General features: G+C 36.4%; 9 non-coding genes across 9 annotated transcripts; all 9 read right to left on the bottom strand.

Moving 5' to 3' along the window:
* Positions 1–617: 617 nt before the first annotated feature.
* On the bottom strand, positions 618–691 carry TRNAI-AAU (transfer RNA isoleucine (anticodon AAU)). The gene has a single exon. It is a non-coding gene; the product is annotated as a tRNA-Ile (tRNA).
* An 819-nt stretch (positions 692–1,510) lies between these two features.
* Positions 1,511–1,584, bottom strand: TRNAI-AAU (transfer RNA isoleucine (anticodon AAU)). Its single transcript has one exon. It is a non-coding gene; the product is annotated as a tRNA-Ile (tRNA).
* Positions 1,585–3,308: 1,724 nt separating this feature from the next.
* Positions 3,309–3,382, bottom strand: TRNAI-AAU (transfer RNA isoleucine (anticodon AAU)). The gene has a single exon. It is a non-coding gene; the product is annotated as a tRNA-Ile (tRNA).
* Positions 3,383–4,201: 819 nt separating this feature from the next.
* Positions 4,202–4,275, bottom strand: TRNAI-AAU (transfer RNA isoleucine (anticodon AAU)). Its single transcript has one exon. It is a non-coding gene; the product is annotated as a tRNA-Ile (tRNA).
* A 1,724-nt stretch (positions 4,276–5,999) lies between these two features.
* TRNAI-AAU (transfer RNA isoleucine (anticodon AAU)) lies at positions 6,000–6,073 on the bottom strand. The gene has a single exon. It is a non-coding gene; the product is annotated as a tRNA-Ile (tRNA).
* Positions 6,074–9,769: 3,696 nt separating this feature from the next.
* Positions 9,770–9,843, bottom strand: TRNAS-ACU (transfer RNA serine (anticodon ACU)). Its single transcript has one exon. It is a non-coding gene; the product is annotated as a tRNA-Ser (tRNA).
* Positions 9,844–14,584: 4,741 nt separating this feature from the next.
* On the bottom strand, positions 14,585–14,658 carry TRNAI-AAU (transfer RNA isoleucine (anticodon AAU)). The gene has a single exon. It is a non-coding gene; the product is annotated as a tRNA-Ile (tRNA).
* Positions 14,659–16,565: 1,907 nt separating this feature from the next.
* On the bottom strand, positions 16,566–16,639 carry TRNAS-ACU (transfer RNA serine (anticodon ACU)). Its single transcript has one exon. It is a non-coding gene; the product is annotated as a tRNA-Ser (tRNA).
* A 2,797-nt stretch (positions 16,640–19,436) lies between these two features.
* On the bottom strand, positions 19,437–19,510 carry TRNAI-AAU (transfer RNA isoleucine (anticodon AAU)). The gene has a single exon. It is a non-coding gene; the product is annotated as a tRNA-Ile (tRNA).
* Positions 19,511–19,820: the final 310 nt, after the last annotated feature.

Genomic DNA, 19,820 nt, shown 5'->3' with positions numbered 1-19,820 from the left:
ATTAAAAACAAGAACTTGTCTCGCTAAAAACAAGCCCTTATATGACTATGAGGACGGAAAAATAATAAAGTTATGACTATCGGAATACAAAGAGGCAAAATCAAGATATTATTTTTATCCTTAAGGTTGAAATTGAACCTCTAAGATGATTTCATGCAACAAACTCTGCATTTCTATAAATCACCGGTTAGACCATACATGGAATATTGTGTACAGTTTCAAGCACCTGTGTATGAGAAGGACATTGCTGAACTAGAATGCGTGCAAAGAAGGGAAAGCAAGGTAATTAAAGGACCTCATCACAGACGGGGATTCTTTACTGTAAGAGCAGTTCGACGATTGAACTCTCTGCCACATTGAAAAGTGTTTTTTTGAAAAATATAAAATTTCATCATATTTGTACCAGATTCTGGAGATGGAACTTTGATCCAGGAATTTATTCTAATAGCCATATTTGGAGTAAGGGAGGAATTTTTCCCCTAATGACAACATTGGAATGCACTCCAAGACAGTTTTTGCCTTCCTCTGGATCAACACGGCAGGTTTATAGGTTGAATTTGATGGACCTTTTTTCAATATTATCAACTATTCAACTCTGTAACAAACGTGAGCTTCCATGGCCCATACGGGGATCGAACCCGTGACCTTGGCGTTATTAGCACCACGCTCTAACCAACTGAGCTAATCGGCCACTTTTACACCAAAGATTCACGTCACGTCAGTAGAAAATACATGCAAACGTGTATTCATATTGATATCCTATTAACCTGAATAATAAAATAAACTTGCAATTTTTACTACTCAAAAAGCATTGGACAAATTGCTTTTGTGTTTTCCATTCCACCCCACAAAGAGTTTTCTTCAGTACATTATATGGTACATTAAATGCTGCCATTAAAAACAAGAACTTGTCTCGCTAAAAACAAGCCCTTATATGACTATGAGGACGGAAAAATAATAAAGTTATGACTATCGGAATACAAAGAGGCAAAATCAAGATATTATTTTTGTCCTTAAGGTTGAAATTGGACCTCTAAGATGATTTCATGCAACAAACTCTGCATTTCTATAAATCACCGGTTAGACCATACATGGAATATTGTGTACAGTTTCAAGCACCTGTGTATGAGAAGGACATTGCTGAACTAGAATGCGTGCAAAGAAGGGAAAGCAAGGTAATTAAAGGACCTCATCACAGACGAGGATTCTTTACTGTAAGAGCAGTTCGACGATTGAACTCTCTGCCACATTGAAAAGTGTTTTTTTGAAAAATATAAAATTTCATCATATTTGTACCAGATTCTGGAGATGGAACTTTGATCCAGGAATTTATTCTAATAGCCATATTTGGAGTAAGGGAGGAATTTTTCCCCTAATGACAACATTGGAATGCACTCCAAGACAGTTTTTGCCTTCCTCTGGATCAACACGGCAGGTTTATAGGTTGAATTTGATGGACCTTTTTTCAATATTATCAACTATTCAACTCTGTAACAAAAGTGAGCTTCCATGGCCCGTACGGGGATCGAACCCGTGACCTTGGCGTTATTAGCACCACGCTCTAACCAACTGAGCTAACCAGCCACTTTTACACCAAAGATTCACGTCACGTCAGTAGAAAATACATGCAAACGTGTATTCATATTGATATCCTATTAACCTGAATAATAAAATAAACTTGCAATTTTTACTACTCAAAAAGCATTGGACAAATTGCTTTTGTGTTTTCCATTCCACCCCACAAAGAGTTTTCTTCAGTACATTATATGGTACATTAAATGCTGCCATTAAAAACAAGAACTTGTCTCGCTAAAAACAAGCCCTTATATGACTATGAGGATGGAAAAATAATAAAGTTATGACTATCGGAATACAAAGAGGCAAAATCAAGATATTATTTTTGTCCTTAAGGTTGAAATTGGACCTCTAAGATGATTTCATGCAACAAACTCTGCATTTCTATAAATCACCGGTTAGACCATACATGAAATATTGTGTACAGTTTTGAGCACCTGTGTATGAGAAGGACATTGCTGAACTAGAATGCATGCAAAGAAGGGAAAGCAAGGTAATTAAAGGACCTCATCACAGACGGGGATTCTTTACTGTAAGAGCAGTTCGACGATTGAACTCTCTGCCACATTGAAAAGTGTTTTTTTGGAAAATATAAAATTTCATCATATTTGTACCAGATTCTGGAGATGGAACTTTGATCCAGGAATTTATTCTAATAGCCATATTTTGAGTAAGGGAGGAATTTTTCCCCTAATGACAACATTGGAATGCACTCCAAGACAGTTTTTGCCTTCCTCTGGATCAACACGGCAGGTTTATAGGTTGAATTTGATGGACCTTTTTTCAATATTATCAACTATTCAACTCTGTAACAAGCATGTAACAAAAGTGAGCTTCCATGGCCCGTACGGGGAACGAACCCGAGACCTTGGCGTTATTAGCACCACGCTCTAACCAACTGAGCTAACCGGCCACTTTTACACCAAAGATTCACGTCACGTCAGTAGAAAATACATGCAAACGTGTATTCATATTGATATCCTATTAACCTGAATAATAAAATAAACTTGCAATTTTTACTACTCAAAAAGCATTGGACAAATTGCTTTTGTGTTTTCCATTCCACCCCACAAAGAGTTTTCTTTCAGTACATTATATGGTACATTAAATGCTGCCATTAAAAACAAGAACTTGTCTCGCTAAAAACAAGCCCTTATATGACTATGAGGACGGAAAAATAATAAAGTTATGACTATCGGAATACAAAGAGGCAAAATCAAGATATTATTTTTATCCTTAAGGTTGAAATTGAACCTCTAAGATGATTTCATGCAACAAACTCTGCATTTCTATAAATCACCGGTTAGACCATACATGGAATATTGTGTACAGTTTCAAGCACCTGTGTATGAGAAGGACATTGCTGAACTAGAATGCGTGCAAAGAAGGGAAAGCAAGGTAATTAAAGGACCTCATCACAGACGGGGATTCTTTACTGTAAGAGCAGTTCGACGATTGAACTCTCTGCCACATTGAAAAGTGTTTTTTTGAAAAATATAAAATTTCATCATATTTGTACCAGATTCTGGAGATGGAACTTTGATCCAGGAATTTATTCTAATAGCCATATTTGGAGTAAGGGAGGAATTTTTCCCCTAATGACAACATTGGAATGCACTCCAAGACAGTTTTTGCCTTCCTCTGGATCAACACGGCAGGTTTATAGGTTGAATTTGATGGACCTTTTTTCAATATTATCAACTATTCAACTCTGTAACAAACGTGAGCTTCCATGGCCCATACGGGGATCGAACCCGTGACCTTGGCGTTATTAGCACCACGCTCTAACCAACTGAGCTAATCGGCCACTTTTACACCAAAGATTCACGTCACGTCAGTAGAAAATACATGCAAACGTGTATTCATATTGATATCCTATTAACCTGAATAATAAAATAAACTTGCAATTTTTACTACTCAAAAAGCATTGGACAAATTGCTTTTGTGTTTTCCATTCCACCCCACAAAGAGTTTTCTTCAGTACATTATATGGTACATTAAATGCTGCCATTAAAAACAAGAACTTGTCTCGCTAAAAACAAGCCCTTATATGACTATGAGGACGGAAAAATAATAAAGTTATGACTATCGGAATACAAAGAGGCAAAATCAAGATATTATTTTTGTCCTTAAGGTTGAAATTGGACCTCTAAGATGATTTCATGCAACAAACTCTGCATTTCTATAAATCACCGGTTAGACCATACATGGAATATTGTGTACAGTTTCAAGCACCTGTGTATGAGAAGGACATTGCTGAACTAGAATGCGTGCAAAGAAGGGAAAGCAAGGTAATTAAAGGACCTCATCACAGACGAGGATTCTTTACTGTAAGAGCAGTTCGACGATTGAACTCTCTGCCACATTGAAAAGTGTTTTTTTGAAAAATATAAAATTTCATCATATTTGTACCAGATTCTGGAGATGGAACTTTGATCCAGGAATTTATTCTAATAGCCATATTTGGAGTAAGGGAGGAATTTTTCCCCTAATGACAACATTGGAATGCACTCCAAGACAGTTTTTGCCTTCCTCTGGATCAACACGGCAGGTTTATAGGTTGAATTTGATGGACCTTTTTTCAATATTATCAACTATTCAACTCTGTAACAAAAGTGAGCTTCCATGGCCCGTACGGGGATCGAACCCGTGACCTTGGCGTTATTAGCACCACGCTCTAACCAACTGAGCTAACCAGCCACTTTTACACCAAAGATTCACGTCACGTCAGTAGAAAATACGTGCAAACGTGTATTCATATTGATATCCTATTAACCTGAATAATAAAATAAACTTGCAATTTTTACTACTCAAAAAGCATTGGACAAATTGCTTTTGTGTTTTCCATTCCACCCCACAAAGAGTTTTCTTCAGTACATTATATGGTACATTAAATGCTGCCATTAAAAACAAGAACTTGTCTCGCTAAAAACAAGCCCTTATATGACTATGAGGACGGAAAAATAATAAAGTTATGACTATCGGAATACAAAGAGGCAAAATCAAGATATTATTTTTGTCCTTAAGGTTGAAATTGAACCTCTAAGATGATTTCATGCAACAAACTCTGCATTTCTATAAATCACCGGTTAGACCATACATGGAATATTGTGTACAGTTTCAAGCACCTGTGTATGAGAAGGACATTGCTGAACTAGAATGCGTGCAAAGAAGGGAAAGCAAGGTAATTAAAGGACCTCATCACAGACGGGGATTCTTTACTGTAAGAGCAGTTCGACGATTGAACTCTCTGCCACATTGAAAAGTGTTTTTTTGAAAAATATAAAATTTCATCATATTTGTACCAGATTCTGGAGATGGAACTTTGATCCAGGAATTTATTCTAATAGCCATATTTGGAGTAAGGGAGGAATTTTTCCCCTAATGACAACATTGGAATGCACTCCAAGACAGTTTTTGCCTTCCTCTGGATCAACACGGCAGGTTTATAGGTTGAATTTGATGGACCTTTTTTCAATATTATCAACTATTCAACTCTGTAACAAGCATGTAACAAAAGTGAGCTCCCATGGCCCGTACGGGGATCGAACCCGTGACCTTGGCATTATTAGCACCACGCTCTAACCAACTGAGCTAACCAGCCACTTTTACACCAAAGATTCACGTCACGTCAGTAGAAAATACATGCAAACGTGTATTCATATTGATATCCTACTAACCTGAATAATAAAATAAACTTGCAATTTTTACTACTCAAAAAGCATTGGACAAATTGCTTTTGTGTTTTCCATTCCACCAAACAAAGAGTTTTCTTTCAGTACATTATATGGTACATTAAATGCTGCCATTAAAAACAAGAACTTGTCTCGCTAAAAACAAGCCCTTATATGACTATGAGGACGGAAAAATAATAAAGTTATGACTATCAGAATACAAAGAGGCAAAATCAAGATATTATTTGTGTCCTTAAGGTTGAAATTGAACCTCTAAGATGATTTCATGCAACAAACTCTGCATTTCTATAAATCACCGGTTAGACCATACATGGAATATTGTGTACAGTTTTAAGCACCTGTGTATGAGAAGGACATTGCTGAACTAGAATGCGTGCAAAGACGGGAAAGCAAGGTAATTAAAGGACCTCATCACAGACGGGGATTCTTTACTGTAAGAGCAGTTCGACGATTGAACTCTCTGCCACATTGAAAAGTGTTTTTTTGAAAAATATAAAATTTCATCATATTTGTACCAGATTCTGGAGATGGAACTTTGATCCAGGAATTTATTCTAATAGCCATATTTGGAGTAAGGGAGGAATTTTTCCCCTAATGACAACATTGGAATGCACTCCAAGACAGTTTTTGTCTTCCTCTGGATCAACACGGCAGGTTTATAGGTTGAATTTGATGGACCTTTTTTCAATATTATCAACTATTCAACTCTGTAACAAAAGTGAGCATCCATGGCCCATACGGGGATCGAACCCGTGACGTTGGCGTTATTAGCACCACGCTCTAACCAACTGAGCTAATCGGCCACTTTTACACCAAAGATTCACGTCACGTCAGTAGAAAATACATGCAAACGTGTATTCATATTGATATCCTATTAACCTGAATAATAAAATAAACTTGCAATTTTTACTACTCAAAAAGCATTGGACAAATTGCTTTTGTGTTTTCCATTCCACCCCACAAAGAGTTTTCTTCAGTACATTATATGGTACATTAAATGCTGCCATTAAAAACAAGAACTTGTCTCGCTAAAAACAAGCCCTTATATGACTATGAGGACGGAAAAATAATAAAGTTATGACTATCGGAATACAAAGAGGCAAAATCAAGATATTATTTTTGTCCTTAAGGTTGAAATTGGACCTCTAAGATGATTTCATGCAACAAACTCTGCATTTCTATAAATCACCGGTTAGACCATACATGGAATATTGTGCACAGTTTCAAGCACCTGTGTATGAGAAGGACATTGCTGAACTAGAATGCGTGCAAAGAAGGGAAAGCAAGGTAATTAAAGGACCTCATCACAGACGAGGATTCTTTACTGTAAGAGCAGTTCGACGATTGAACTCTCTGCCACATTGAAAAGTGTTTTTTTGAAAAATATAAAATTTCATCATATAAGTACCAGATTCTGGAGATGGAACTTTGATCCAGGAATTTATTCTAATAGCCATATTTGGAGTAAGGGAGGAATTTTTCCCCTAATGACAACATTGGAATGCACTCCAAGACAGTTTTTGCCTACCTCTGGATCAACACGGCAGGTTTATAGGTTGAATTTGATGGACCTTTTTTCAATATTATCAACTATTCAACTCTGTAACAAAAGTGAGCTTCCATGGCCCGTACGGGGATCGAACCTGTGACCTTGGCGTTATTAGCACCACGCTCTAACCAACTGAGCTAACCAGCCACTTTTACACCAAAGATTCACGTCACGTCAGTAGAAAATACATGCAAACGTGTATTCATATTGATATCCTATTAACCTGAATAATAAAATAAACTTGCAATTTTTACTACTCAAAAAGCATTGGACAAATTGCTTTTGTGTTTTCCATTCCACCCCACAAAGAGTTTTCTTCAGTACATTATATGGTACATTAAATGCTGCCATTAAAAACAAGAACTTGTCTCGCTAAAAACAAGCCCTTATATGACTATGAGGACGGAAAAATAATAAAGTTATGACTATCGGAATACAAAGAGGCAAAATCAAGATATTATTTTTCCATTCCACCCCACAAAGAGTTTTCTTTCAGTACATTATATGGTACATTAAATGCTGCCATTAAAAACAAGAACTTGTCTCGCTAAAAACAAGCCCTTATATGACTATGAGGACGGAAAAATAATAAAGTTATGACTATCGGAATACAAAGAGGCAAAATCAAGATATTATTTTTATCCTTAAGGTTGAAATTGAACCTCTAAGATGATTTCATGCAACAAACTCTGCATTTCTATAAATCACCGGTTAGACCATACATGGAATATTGTGTACAGTTTCAAGCACCTGTGTATGAGAAGGACATTGCTGAACTAGAATGCGTGCAAAGAAGGGAAAGCAAGGTAATTAAAGGACCTCATCACAGACGGGGATTCTTTACTGTAAGAGCAGTTCGACGATTGAACTCTCTGCCACATTGAAAAGTGTTTTTTTGAAAAATATAAAATGTCATCATATTTGTACCAGATTCTGGAGATGGAACTTTGATCCAGGAATTTATTCTAATAGCCATATTTGGAGTAAGGGAGGAATTTTTCCCCTAATGACAACATTGGAATGCACTCCAAGACAGTTTTTGCCTTCCTCTGGATCAACACGGCAGGTTTATAGGTTGAATTTGATGGACCTTTTTTAAATATTATCAACTATTCAACTCTGTAACAAAAATGAGCTTACATTGCCCGTATGGGGATCGAACCCGTGACCTTGGCGTTATTAGCACCACGCTCTAACCAACTGAGCTAACCGGCCACTTTTACACCAAAGATTCACGTCACGTCAGTAGAAAATACATGCAAACGTGTATTCATATTGATATCCTATTAACCTGAATAATAAAATAAACTTGCAATTTTTACTACTCAAAAAGCATTGGACAAATTGCTTTTGTGTTTTCCATTCCACCCCACAAAGAGTTTTCTTCAGTAAATTATATGGTACATTAAATGCTGCCATTAAAAACAAGAACTTGTCTCGCTAAAAACAAGCCCTTATATGACTATGAGGACGGAAAAATAATAAAGTTATGACTATCGGAATACAAAGAGGCAAAATCAAGATATTATTTTTGTCCTTAAGGTTGAAATTGGACCTCTAAGATGATTTCATGCAACAAACTCTGCATTTCTATAAATCACCGGTTAGACCATACATGGAATATTGTGTACAGTTTTGAGCACCTGTGTATGAGAAGGACATTGCTGAACTAGAATGCATGCAAAGAAGGGAAAGCAAGGTAATTAAAGGACCTCATCACAGACGGGGATTCTTTACTGTAAGAGCAGTTCGACGATTGAACTCTCTGCCACATTGAAAAGTGTTTTTTTGAAAAATATAAAATTTCATCATATTTGTACCAGATTCTGGAGATGGAACTTTGATCCAGGAATTTATTCTAATAGCCATATTTTGAGTAAGGGAGGAATTTTTCCCCTAATGACAACATTGGAATGCACTCCAAGACAGTTTTTGCCTTCCTCTGGATCAACACGGCAGGTTTATAGGTTGAATTTGATGGACCTTTTTTCAATATTATCAACTATTCAACTCTGTAACAAGCATGTAACAAAAGTGAGCTTCCATGGCCCGTACGGGGATCAAACCCGTGACCTTGGCGTTATTAGCACCACGCTCTAACCAACTGAGCGAACCGGCCACTTTTACACCAAAGATTCACGTCACGTCAGTAGAAAATACATGCAAACGTGTATTCATATTGATATCCTATTAACCTGAATAATAAAATAAACTTGCAATTTTTATTACTCAAAAAGCATTGGACAAATTGCTTTTGTGTTTTCCATTCCACCCCACAAAGAGTTTTCTTTCAGTACATTATATGGTACATTAAATGCTGCCATTAAAAACAAGAACTTGTCTCGCTAAAAACAAGCCCTTATATGACTATGAGGACGGAAAAATAATAAAGTTATGACTATCGGAATACAAAGAGGCAAAATCAAGATATTATTTTTATCCTTAAGGTTGAAATTGAACCTCTAAGATGATTTCATGCAACAAACTCTGCATTTCTATAAATCACCGGTTAGACCATACATGGAATATTGTGTACAGTTTCAAGCACCTGTGTATGAGAAGGACATTGCTGAACTAGAATGCGTGCAAAGAAGGGAAAGCAAGGTAATTAAAGGACCTCATCACAGACGGGGATTCTTTACTGTAAGAGCAGTTCGACGATTGAACTCTCTGCCACATTGAAAAGTGTTTTTTTGAAAAATATAACATTTCATCATATTTGTACCAGATTCTGGAGATGGAACTTTGATCCAGGAATTTATTCTAATAGCCATATTTGGAGTAAGGGAGGAATTTTTCCCCTAATGACAACATTGGAATGCACTCCAAGACAGTTTTTGCCTTCCTCTGGATCAACACGGCAGGTTTATAGGTTGAATTTGATGGACCTTTTTTCAATATTATCAACTATTCAACTCTGTAACAAGCATGTAACAAAAGTGAGCTTCCATGGCCCGTACGGGGATCGAACCCGAGACCTTGGCGTTAGTAGCACCACGCTCTAACCAACTGAGCTAACCGGCCACTTTTACACCAAAGATTCACGTCACGTCAGTAGAAAATACATGCAAACGTGTATTCATATTGATATCCTATTAACCTGAATAATAAAATAAACTTGCAATTTTTACTACTCAAAAAGCATTGGACAAATTGCTTTTGTGTTTTCCATTCCACCCCACAAAGAGTTTTCTTCAGTACATTATATGGTACATTAAATGCTGCCATTAAAAACAAGAACTTGTCTCGCTAAAAACAAGCCCTTATATGACTATGAGGACGGAAAAATAATAAAGTTATGACTATCGGAATACAAAGAGGCAAAATCAAGATATTATTTTTGTCCTTAAGGTTGAAATTGGACCTCTAAGATGATTTCATGCAACAAACTCTGCATTTCTATAAATCACCGGTTAGACCATACATGGAATATTGTGTACAGTTTTGAGCACCTGTGTATGAGAAGGACATTGCTGAACTAGAATGCGTGCAAAGAAGGGAAAGCAAGGTAATTAAAGGACCTCATCACAGACGGGGATTCTTTACTGTAAGAGCAGTTCGACGATTGAACTCTCTGCCACATTGAAAAGTGTTTTTTTGAAAAATATAAAATTTCAACATATTTGTACCAGATTCTGGAGATGGAACTTTGATCCAGGAATTTATTCTAATAGCCATATTTGGAGTAAGGGAGGAATTTTTCCCCTAATGACAACATTGGAATGCACTCCAAGACAGTTTTTGCCTTCCTCTGGATCAACACGGCAGGTTTATAGGTTGAATTTGATGGACCTTTTTTCAATATTATCAACTATTCAACTCTGTAACAAAAGTGAGCTTCCATGGCCCGTACGGGGATCGAACCCATGACCTTGGTGTTATTAGCACCACGCTCTAAACAACTGAGCTAACCAGCCACATTTACACCAAAGATTCACGTCACGTCAGTAGAAAATACATGCAAACGTGTATTCATATTGATATCCTATTAACCTGAATAATAAAATAAACTTGCAATTTTTACTACTCAAAAAGCATTGGACAAATTGCTTTTGTGTTTTCCATTCCACCCCACAAAGAGTTTTCTTCAGTAAATTATATGGTACATTAAATGCTGCCATTAAAAACAAGAACTTGTCTCGCTAAAAACAAGCCCTTATATGACTATGAGGACGGAAAAATAATAAAGTTATGACTATCGGAATACAAAGAGGCAAAATCAAGATATTATTTTTGTCCTTAAGGTTGAAATTGGACCTCTAAGATGATTTCATGCAACAAACTCTGCATTTCTATAAATCACCGGTTAGACCATACATGGAATATTGTGTACAGTTTTGAGCACCTGTGTATGAGAAGGACATTGCTGAACTAGAATGCATGCAAAGAAGGGAAAGCAAGGTAATTAAAGGACCTCATCACAGACGGGGATTCTTTACTGTAAGAGCAGTTCGACGATTGAACTCTCTGCCACATTGAAAAGTGTTTTTTTGAAAAATATTAAATTTCATCATATTTGTACCAGATTCTGGAGATGGAACTTTGATCCAGGAATTTATTCTAATAGCCATATTTGGAGTAAGGGAGGAATTTTTCCCCTAATGACAACATTGGAATGCACTCCAAGACAGTTTTTGCCTTCCTCTGGATCAACACGGCAGGTTTATAGGTTGAATTTGATGGACCTTTTTTCAATATTATCAACTTTTCAACTCTGTAACAAAAGTGAGCTTACATTGCCCGTATGGGGATCGAACCCGTGACCTTGGCGTTATTAGCACCACGCTCTAACCAACTGAGCTAACCGGCCACTTTTACACCAAAGATTCACGTCACGTCAGTAGAAAATACATGCAAACGTGTATTCATATTGATATCCTATTAACCTGAATAATAAAATAAACTTGAAATTTTTACTACTCAAAAAGCATTGGACAAATTGCTTTTGTGTTTTCCATTCCACCCCACAAAGAGTTTTCTTCAGTACATTATATGGTACATTAAATGCTGCCATTAAAAACAAGAACTTGTCTCGCTAAAAACAAGCCCTTATATGACTATGAGGACGGAAAAATAATAAAGTTATGACTATCGGAATACAAAGAGGCAAAATCAAGATATTATTTTTGTCCTTAAGGTTGAAATTGGACCTCTAAGATGATTTCATGCAACAAACTCTGCATTTCTATAAATCACCGGTTAGACCATACATGGAATATTGTGTACAGTTTTGAGCACCTGTGTATGAGAAGGACATTGCTGAACTAGAATGCGTGCAAAGAAGGGAAAGCAAGGTAATTAAAGGACCTCATCACAGACGGGGATTCTTTACTGTAAGAGCAGTTCGACGATTGAACTCTCTGCCACATTGAAAAGTGTTTTTTTGAAAAATATAAAATTTCAACATATTTGTACCAGATTCTGGAGATGGAACTTTGATCCAGGAATTTATTCTTATAGCCATATTTGGAGTAAGGGAGGAATTTTTCCCCTAATGACAACATTGGAATGCACTCCAAGACAGTTTTTGCCTTCCTCTGGATCAACACGGCAGGTTTATAGGTTGAATTTGATGGACCTTTTTTCAATATTATCAACTTTTCAACTCTGTAACAAAAGTGAGCTTATATTGCCCGTATGGGGATCGAACCCGTGACCTTGGCGTTATTAGCACCACGCTCTAACCAACTGAGCTAACCGGCCACTTTTACACCAAAGATTCACGTCACGTCAGTAGAAAATACATGCAAACGTGTATTCATATTGATATCCTATTAACCTGAATAATAAAATAAACTTGCAATTTTTACTACTCAAAAAGCATTGGACAAATTGCTTTTGTGTTTTCCATTCCACCCCACAAAGAGTTTTCTTCAGTACATTATATGGTACATTAAATGCAGCCATTAAAAACAAGAACTTGTCTCGCTAAAAACAAGCCCTTATATGACTATGAGGACGGAAAAATAATAAAGTTATGACTATCGGAATACATAGAGGCAAAATCAAGATATTATTTTTCCATTCCACCCCACAAAGAGTTTTCTTTCAGTACATTATATGGTACATTAAATGCTGCCATTAAAAACAAGAACTTGTCTCGCTAAAAACAAGCCCTTATATGACTATGAGGACGGAAAAATAATAAAGTTATGACTATCGGAATACAAAGAGGCAAAATCAAGATATTATTTTTGTCCTTAAGGTTGAAATTGGACCTCTAAGATGATTTCATGCAACAAACTCTGCATTTCTATAAATCACCGGTTAGACCATACATGGAATATTGTGTACAGTTTTGAGCACCTGTGTATGAGAAGGACATTGCTGAACTAGAATGCGTGCAAAGAAGGGAAAGCAAGGTAATTAAAGGACCTCATCACAGACGGGGATTCTTTACTGTAAGAGCAGTTCGACGATTGAACTCTCTGCCACATTGAAAAGTGTTTTTTTGAAAAATATAAAATTTCAACATATTTGTACCAGATTCTGGAGATGGAACTTTGATCCAGGAATTTATTCTAATAGCCATATTTGGAGTAAGGGAGGAATTTTTCCCCTAATGACAACATTGGAATGCACTCCAAGACAGTTTTTGCCTTCCTCTGGATCAACACGGCAGGTTTATAGGTTGAATTTGATGGACCTTTTTTCAATATTATCAACTATTCAACTCTGTAACAAAAGTGAGCTTCCATGGCACGTACGGGGATCGAACCCATGACCTTGGTGTTATTAGCACCACGCTCTAAACAACTGAGCTAAACAGCCACATTTACACCAAAGATTCACGTCAAGTCAGTAGAAAATACATGCAAACGTGTATTCATATTGATATCCTATTAACCTGAATAATAAAATAAACTTGCAATTTTTACTACTCAAAAAGCATTGGACAAATTGATTTTGTGTTTTCCATTCCACCCCACAAAGAGTTTTCTTCAGTACATTATATGGTACATTAAATGCAGCCATTAAAAACAAGAACTTGTCTCGCTAAAAACAAGCCCTTATATGACTATGAGGACGGAAAAATAATAAAGTTATGACTATCGGAATACATAGAGGCAAAATCAAGATATTATTTTTCCATTCCACCCCACAAAGAGTTTTCTTTCAGTACATTATATGGTACATTAAATGCTGCCATTAAAAACAAGAACTTGTCTCGCTAAAAACAAGCCCTTATATGACTATGAGGACGGAAAAATAATAAAGTTATGACTATCAGAATACAAAGAGGCAAAATCAAGATATTATTTTTGTCCTTAAGGTTGAAATTGAACCTCTAAGATGATTTCATGCAACAAACTCTGCATTTCTATAAATCACCGGTTAGACCATACATGGAATATTGTGTACAGTTTTAAGCACCTGTGTATGAGAAGGACATTGCTGAACTAGAATGCGTGCAAAGAAGGGAAAGCAAGGTAATTAAAGGACCTCATCACAGACGGGGATTCTTTACTGTAAGAGCAGTTCGACGATTGAACTCTCTGCCACATTGAAAAGTGTTTTTTTGAAAAATATAAAATTTCATCATATTTGTACCAGATTCTGGAGATGGAACTTTGATCCAGGAATTTATTCTAATAGCCATATTTGGAGTAAGGGAGGAATTTTTCCCCTAATGACAACATTGGAATGCACTCCAAGACAGTTTTTGCCTTCCTCTGGATCAACACGGCAGGTTTATAGGTTGAATTTGATGGACCTTTTTTCAATATTATCAACTATTCAACTCTGTAACAAAAGTGAGCTTCCGTGGCCCGTACGGGGATCGAACCCGTGACCTTGGCGTTATTAGCACCACGCTCTAACCAACTGAGCTAACCAGCCACTTTTACACCAAAGATTCACGTCACGTCAGTAGAAAATACATGCAAACGTGTATTCATATTGATATCCTATTAACCTGAATAATAAAATAAACTTGCAATTTTTACTACTCAAAAAGCATTGGACAAATTGCTTTTGTGTTTTCCATTCCACCCCACAAAGAGTTTTCTTCAGTACATTATATGGTACATTAAATGCAGCCATTAAAAACAAGAACTTGTCTCGCTAAAAACAAGCCCTTATATGACTATGAGGACGGAAAAATAATAAAGTTATGACTATCGGAATACATAGAGGCAAAATCAAGATATTATTTTTCCATTCCACCCCACAAAGAGTTTTCTTTCAGTACATTATATGGTACATTAAATGCTGCCATTAAAAACAAGAACTTGTCTCGCTAAAAACAAGCCCTTATATGACTATGAGGACGGAAAAATAATAAAGTTATGACTATCAGAATACAAAGAGGCAAAATCAAGATATTATTTTTGTCCTTAAGGTTGAAATTGAACCTCTAAGATGATTTCATGCAACAAACTCTGCATTTCTATAAATCACCGGTTAGACCATACATGGAATATTGTGTACAGTTTTAAGCACCTGTGTATGAGAAGGACATTGCTGAACTAGAATGCGTGCAAAGAAGGGAAAGCAAGGTAATTAAAGGACCTCATCACAGACGGGGATTCTTTACTGTAAGAGCAGTTCGACGATTGAACTCTCTGCCACATTGAAAAGTGTTTTTTTGAAAAATATAAAATTTCATCATATTTGTACCAGATTCTGGAGATGGAACTTTGATCCAGGAATTTATTCTAATAGCCATATTTGGAGTAAGGGAGGAATTTTTCCCCTAATGAGAAAATTGGAATGCACTCCAAGACAGTTTTTGCCTTCCTCTGGATCAACACGGCAGGTTTATAGGTTGAATTTGATGGACCTTTTTTCAATATTATCAACTATTCAACTCTGTAACAAGCATGTAACAAAAGTGAGCTTCCATGGCCCGTACGGGATCGAACCCGTGACCTTGGCGTTATTAGCACCACGCTCTAACCAACTGAGCTAACCGGCCACATTTACACCAAAGATTCACGTCACGTCAGTAGAAAATACATGCAAACGTGTATTCATATTGATATCCTATTAACCTGAATAATAAAATAAACTTGCAATTTTTACTACTCAAAAAGCATTGGACAAATTGCTTTTGTGTTTTCCATTCCACCCCACAAAGAGTTTTCTTTCAGTACATTATATGGTACATTAAATGCTGCCATTAAAAACAAGAACTTGTCTCGCTAAAAACAAGCCCTTATATGACTATGAGGACGGAAAAATAATAAAGTTATGACTATCGGAATACAAAGAGGCAAAATCAAGATATTATTTTTATCCTTAAGGTTGAAATTGAACCTCTAAGATGATTTCATGCAACAAACTCTGCATTTCTATAAATCACCGGTTAGACCATACATGGAATATTGTGTACAGTTTCAAGCACCTGTGTATGAGAAGGACATTGCTGAACTAGAATGCGTGCAAAGAAGGGAAAGCAAGGTAATTAAAGGACCTCATCACAGACGGGGATTCTTTACTGTAAGAGCAGTTCGACGATTGAACTCTCTGCCACATTGAAAAGTGTTTTTTTGAAAAATATAAAATTTCATCATATTTGTACCAGATTCTGGAGATGGAACTTTGATCCAGGAATTTATTCTAATAGCCATATTTTGAGTAAGGGAGGAATTTTTCCCCTAATGACAACATTGGAATGCACTCCAAGACAGTTTTTGCCTTCCTCTGGATCAACAAGGCAGGTTTATAGGTTGAATTTGATGGACCTTTTTTCAATATTCAACTATTCAACTCTGTAACAAGCATGTAACAAAAGTGAGCTTCCATGGCCCATACGGGGATCGAACCCGGGACCTTGGCGTTAGTAGCACCACGCTCTAACCAACTGAGCTAACCGGCCACTTTTACACCAAAGATTCACGTCACGTCAGTAGAAAATACATGCAAACGTGTATTCATATTGATATCCTATTAACCTGAATAATAAAATAAACTTGCAATTTTTACTACTCAAAAAGCATTGGACAAATTGCTTTTGTGTTTTCCATTCCACCCCACAAAGAGTTTTCTTTCAGTACATTATATGGTACATTAAATGCTGCCATTAAAAACAAGAACTTGTCTCGCTAAAAACAAGCCCTTATATGACTATGAGGACGGAAAAATAATAAAGTTATGACTATCGGAATACAAAGAGGCAAAATCAAGATATTATTTTTATCCTTAAGGTTGAAATTGAACCTCTAAGATGATTTCATGCAACAAACTCTGCATTTCTATAAATCACCGGTTAGACCATACATGGAATATTGTGTACAGTTTCAAGCACCTGTGTATGAGAAGGACATTGCTGAACTAGAATGCGTGCAAAGAAGGGAAAGCAAGGTAATTAAAGGACCTCATCACAGACGGGGATTCTTTACTGTAAGAGCAGTTCGACGATTGAACTCTCTGCCACATTGAAAAGTGTTTTTTTGAAAAATATAAAATTTCATCATATTTGTACCAGATTCTGGAGATGGAACTTTGATCCAGGAATTTATTCTAATAGCCATATTTGGAGTAAGGGAGGAATTTTTCCCCTAATGACAATATTGGAATGCACTCCAAGACAGTTTTTGCCTTCCTCTGGATCAACACGGCAGGTTTATAGGTTGAATTTGATGGACCTTTTTTCAATATTATCAACTTTTCAACTCTGTAACAAAAGTGAGCTTATATTGCCCGTATGGGGATCGAACCCGTGACCTTGGCGTTATTAGCACCACGCTCTAACCAACTGAGCTAACCGGCCACTTTTACACCAAAGATTCACGTCACGTCAGTAGAAAATACATGCAAACGTGTATTCATATTGATATCCTATTAACCTGAATAATAAAATAAACTTGCAATTTTTACTACTCAAAAAGCATTGGACAAATTGCTTTTGTGTTTTCCATTCCACCCCACAAAGAGTTTTCTTCAGTACATTATATGGTACATTAAATGCTGCCATTAAAAACAAGAACTTGTCTCGCTAAAAACAAGCCCTTATATGACTATGAGGACGGAAAAATAATAAAGTTATGACTATCGGAATACAAAGAGGCAAAATCAAGATATTATTTTTGTCCTTAAGGTTGAAATTGGACCTCTAAGATGATTTCATGCAACAAACTCTGCATTTCTATAAATCACCGGTTAGACCATACATGGAATATTGTGTACAGTTTTGAGCACCTGTGTATGAGAAGGACATTGCTGAACTAGAATGCGTGCAAAGAAGGGAAAGCAAGGTAATTAAAGGACCTCATCACAGACGGGGATTCTTTACTGTAAGAGCAGTTCGACGATTGAACTCTCTGCCACATTGAAAAGTGTTTTTTTGAAAAATATAAAATTTCAACATATTTGTACCAGATTCTGGAGATGGAACTTTGATCCAGGAATTTATTCTAATAGCCATATTTGGAGTAAGGGAGGAATTTTTCCCCTAATGACAACATTGGAATGCACTCCAAGACAGTTTTTGCCTTCCTCTGGATCAACACGGCAGGTTTATAGGTTGAATTTGATGGACCTTTTTTCAATATTATCAACTATTCAACTCTGTAACTCTGTAACTCTGTAACAAAAGTGAGCTTCCATGGCACGTACGGGGATCGAACCCATGACCTTGGTGTTATTAGCACCACGCTCTAAACAACTGAGCTAACCAGCCACATTTACACCAAAGATTCACGTCAAGTCAGTAGAAAATACATGCAAACGTGTATTCATATTGATATCCTATTAACCTGAATAATAAAATAAACTTGCAATTTTTACTACTCAAAAAGCATTGGACAAATTGATTTTGTGTTTTCCATTCCACCCCACAAAGAGTTTTCTTCAGTACATTATATGGTACATTAAATGCAGCCATTAAAAACAAGAACTTGTCTCGCTAAAAACAAGCCCTTATATGACTATGAGGACGGAAAAATAATAAAGTTATGACTATCGGAATACATAGAGGCAAAATCAAGATATTATTTTTCCATTCCACCCCACAAAGAGTTTTCTTTCAGTACATTATATGGTACATTAAATGCTGCCATTAAAAACAAGAACTTGTCTCGCTAAAAACAAGCCCTTATATGACTATGAGGACGGAAAAATAATAAAGTTATGACTATCAGAATACAAAGAGGCAAAATCAAGATATTATTTGTGTCCTTAAGGTTGAAATTGAACCTCTAAGATGATTTCATGCAACAAACTCTGCATTTCTATAAATCACCGGTTAGACCATACATGGAATATTGTGTACAGTTTTAAGCACCTGTGTATGAGAAGGACATTGCTGAACTAGAATGCGTGCAAAGACGGGAAAGCAAGGTAATTAAAGGACCTCATCACAGACGGGGATTCTTTACTGTAAGAGCAGTTCGACGATTGAACTCTCTGCCACATTGAAAAGTGTTTTTTTGAAAAATATAAAATTTCATCATATTTGTACCAGATTCTGGAGATGGAACTTTGATCCAGGAATTTATTCTAATAGCCATATTTGGAGTAAGGGAGGAATTTTTCCCCTAATGACAACATTGGAATGCACTCCAAGACAGTTTTTGCCTTCCTCTGGATCAACACGGCAGGTTTATAGGTTGAATTTGATGGACCTTTTTTCAATATTATCAACTATTCAACTCTGTAACAAAAGTGAGCTTCCATGGCCCATACGGGGATCGAACCCGTGACCTTGGCGTTATTAGCACCACGCTCTAACCAACTGAGCTAATCGGCCACTTTTACACCAAAGATTCACGTCACGTCAGTAGAAAATACATGCAAACGTGTATTCATATTGATATCCTATTAACCTGAATAATAAAATAAACTTGCAATTTTTACTACTCAAAAAGCATTGGACAAATTGCTTTTGTGTTTTCCATTCCACCCCACAAAGAGTTTTCTTCAGTACATTATATGGTACATTAAATGCTGCCATTAAAAACAAGAACTTGTCTCGCTAAAAACAAGCCCTTATATGACTATGAGGACGGAAAAATAATAAAGTTATGACTATCGGAATACAAAGAGGCAAAATCAAGATA

The sequence above is a fragment of the Rhinoderma darwinii genome, chromosome 3 (genome assembly GCF_050947455.1).
Source record: "Rhinoderma darwinii isolate aRhiDar2 chromosome 3, aRhiDar2.hap1, whole genome shotgun sequence".
NCBI classification, from domain to species: Eukaryota; Metazoa; Chordata; class Amphibia; order Anura; family Rhinodermatidae; genus Rhinoderma; species Rhinoderma darwinii.
The sequence above is the reverse complement of the archived record's forward strand: the minus strand, read 5'-3'. Positions and strand labels throughout refer to the sequence as shown.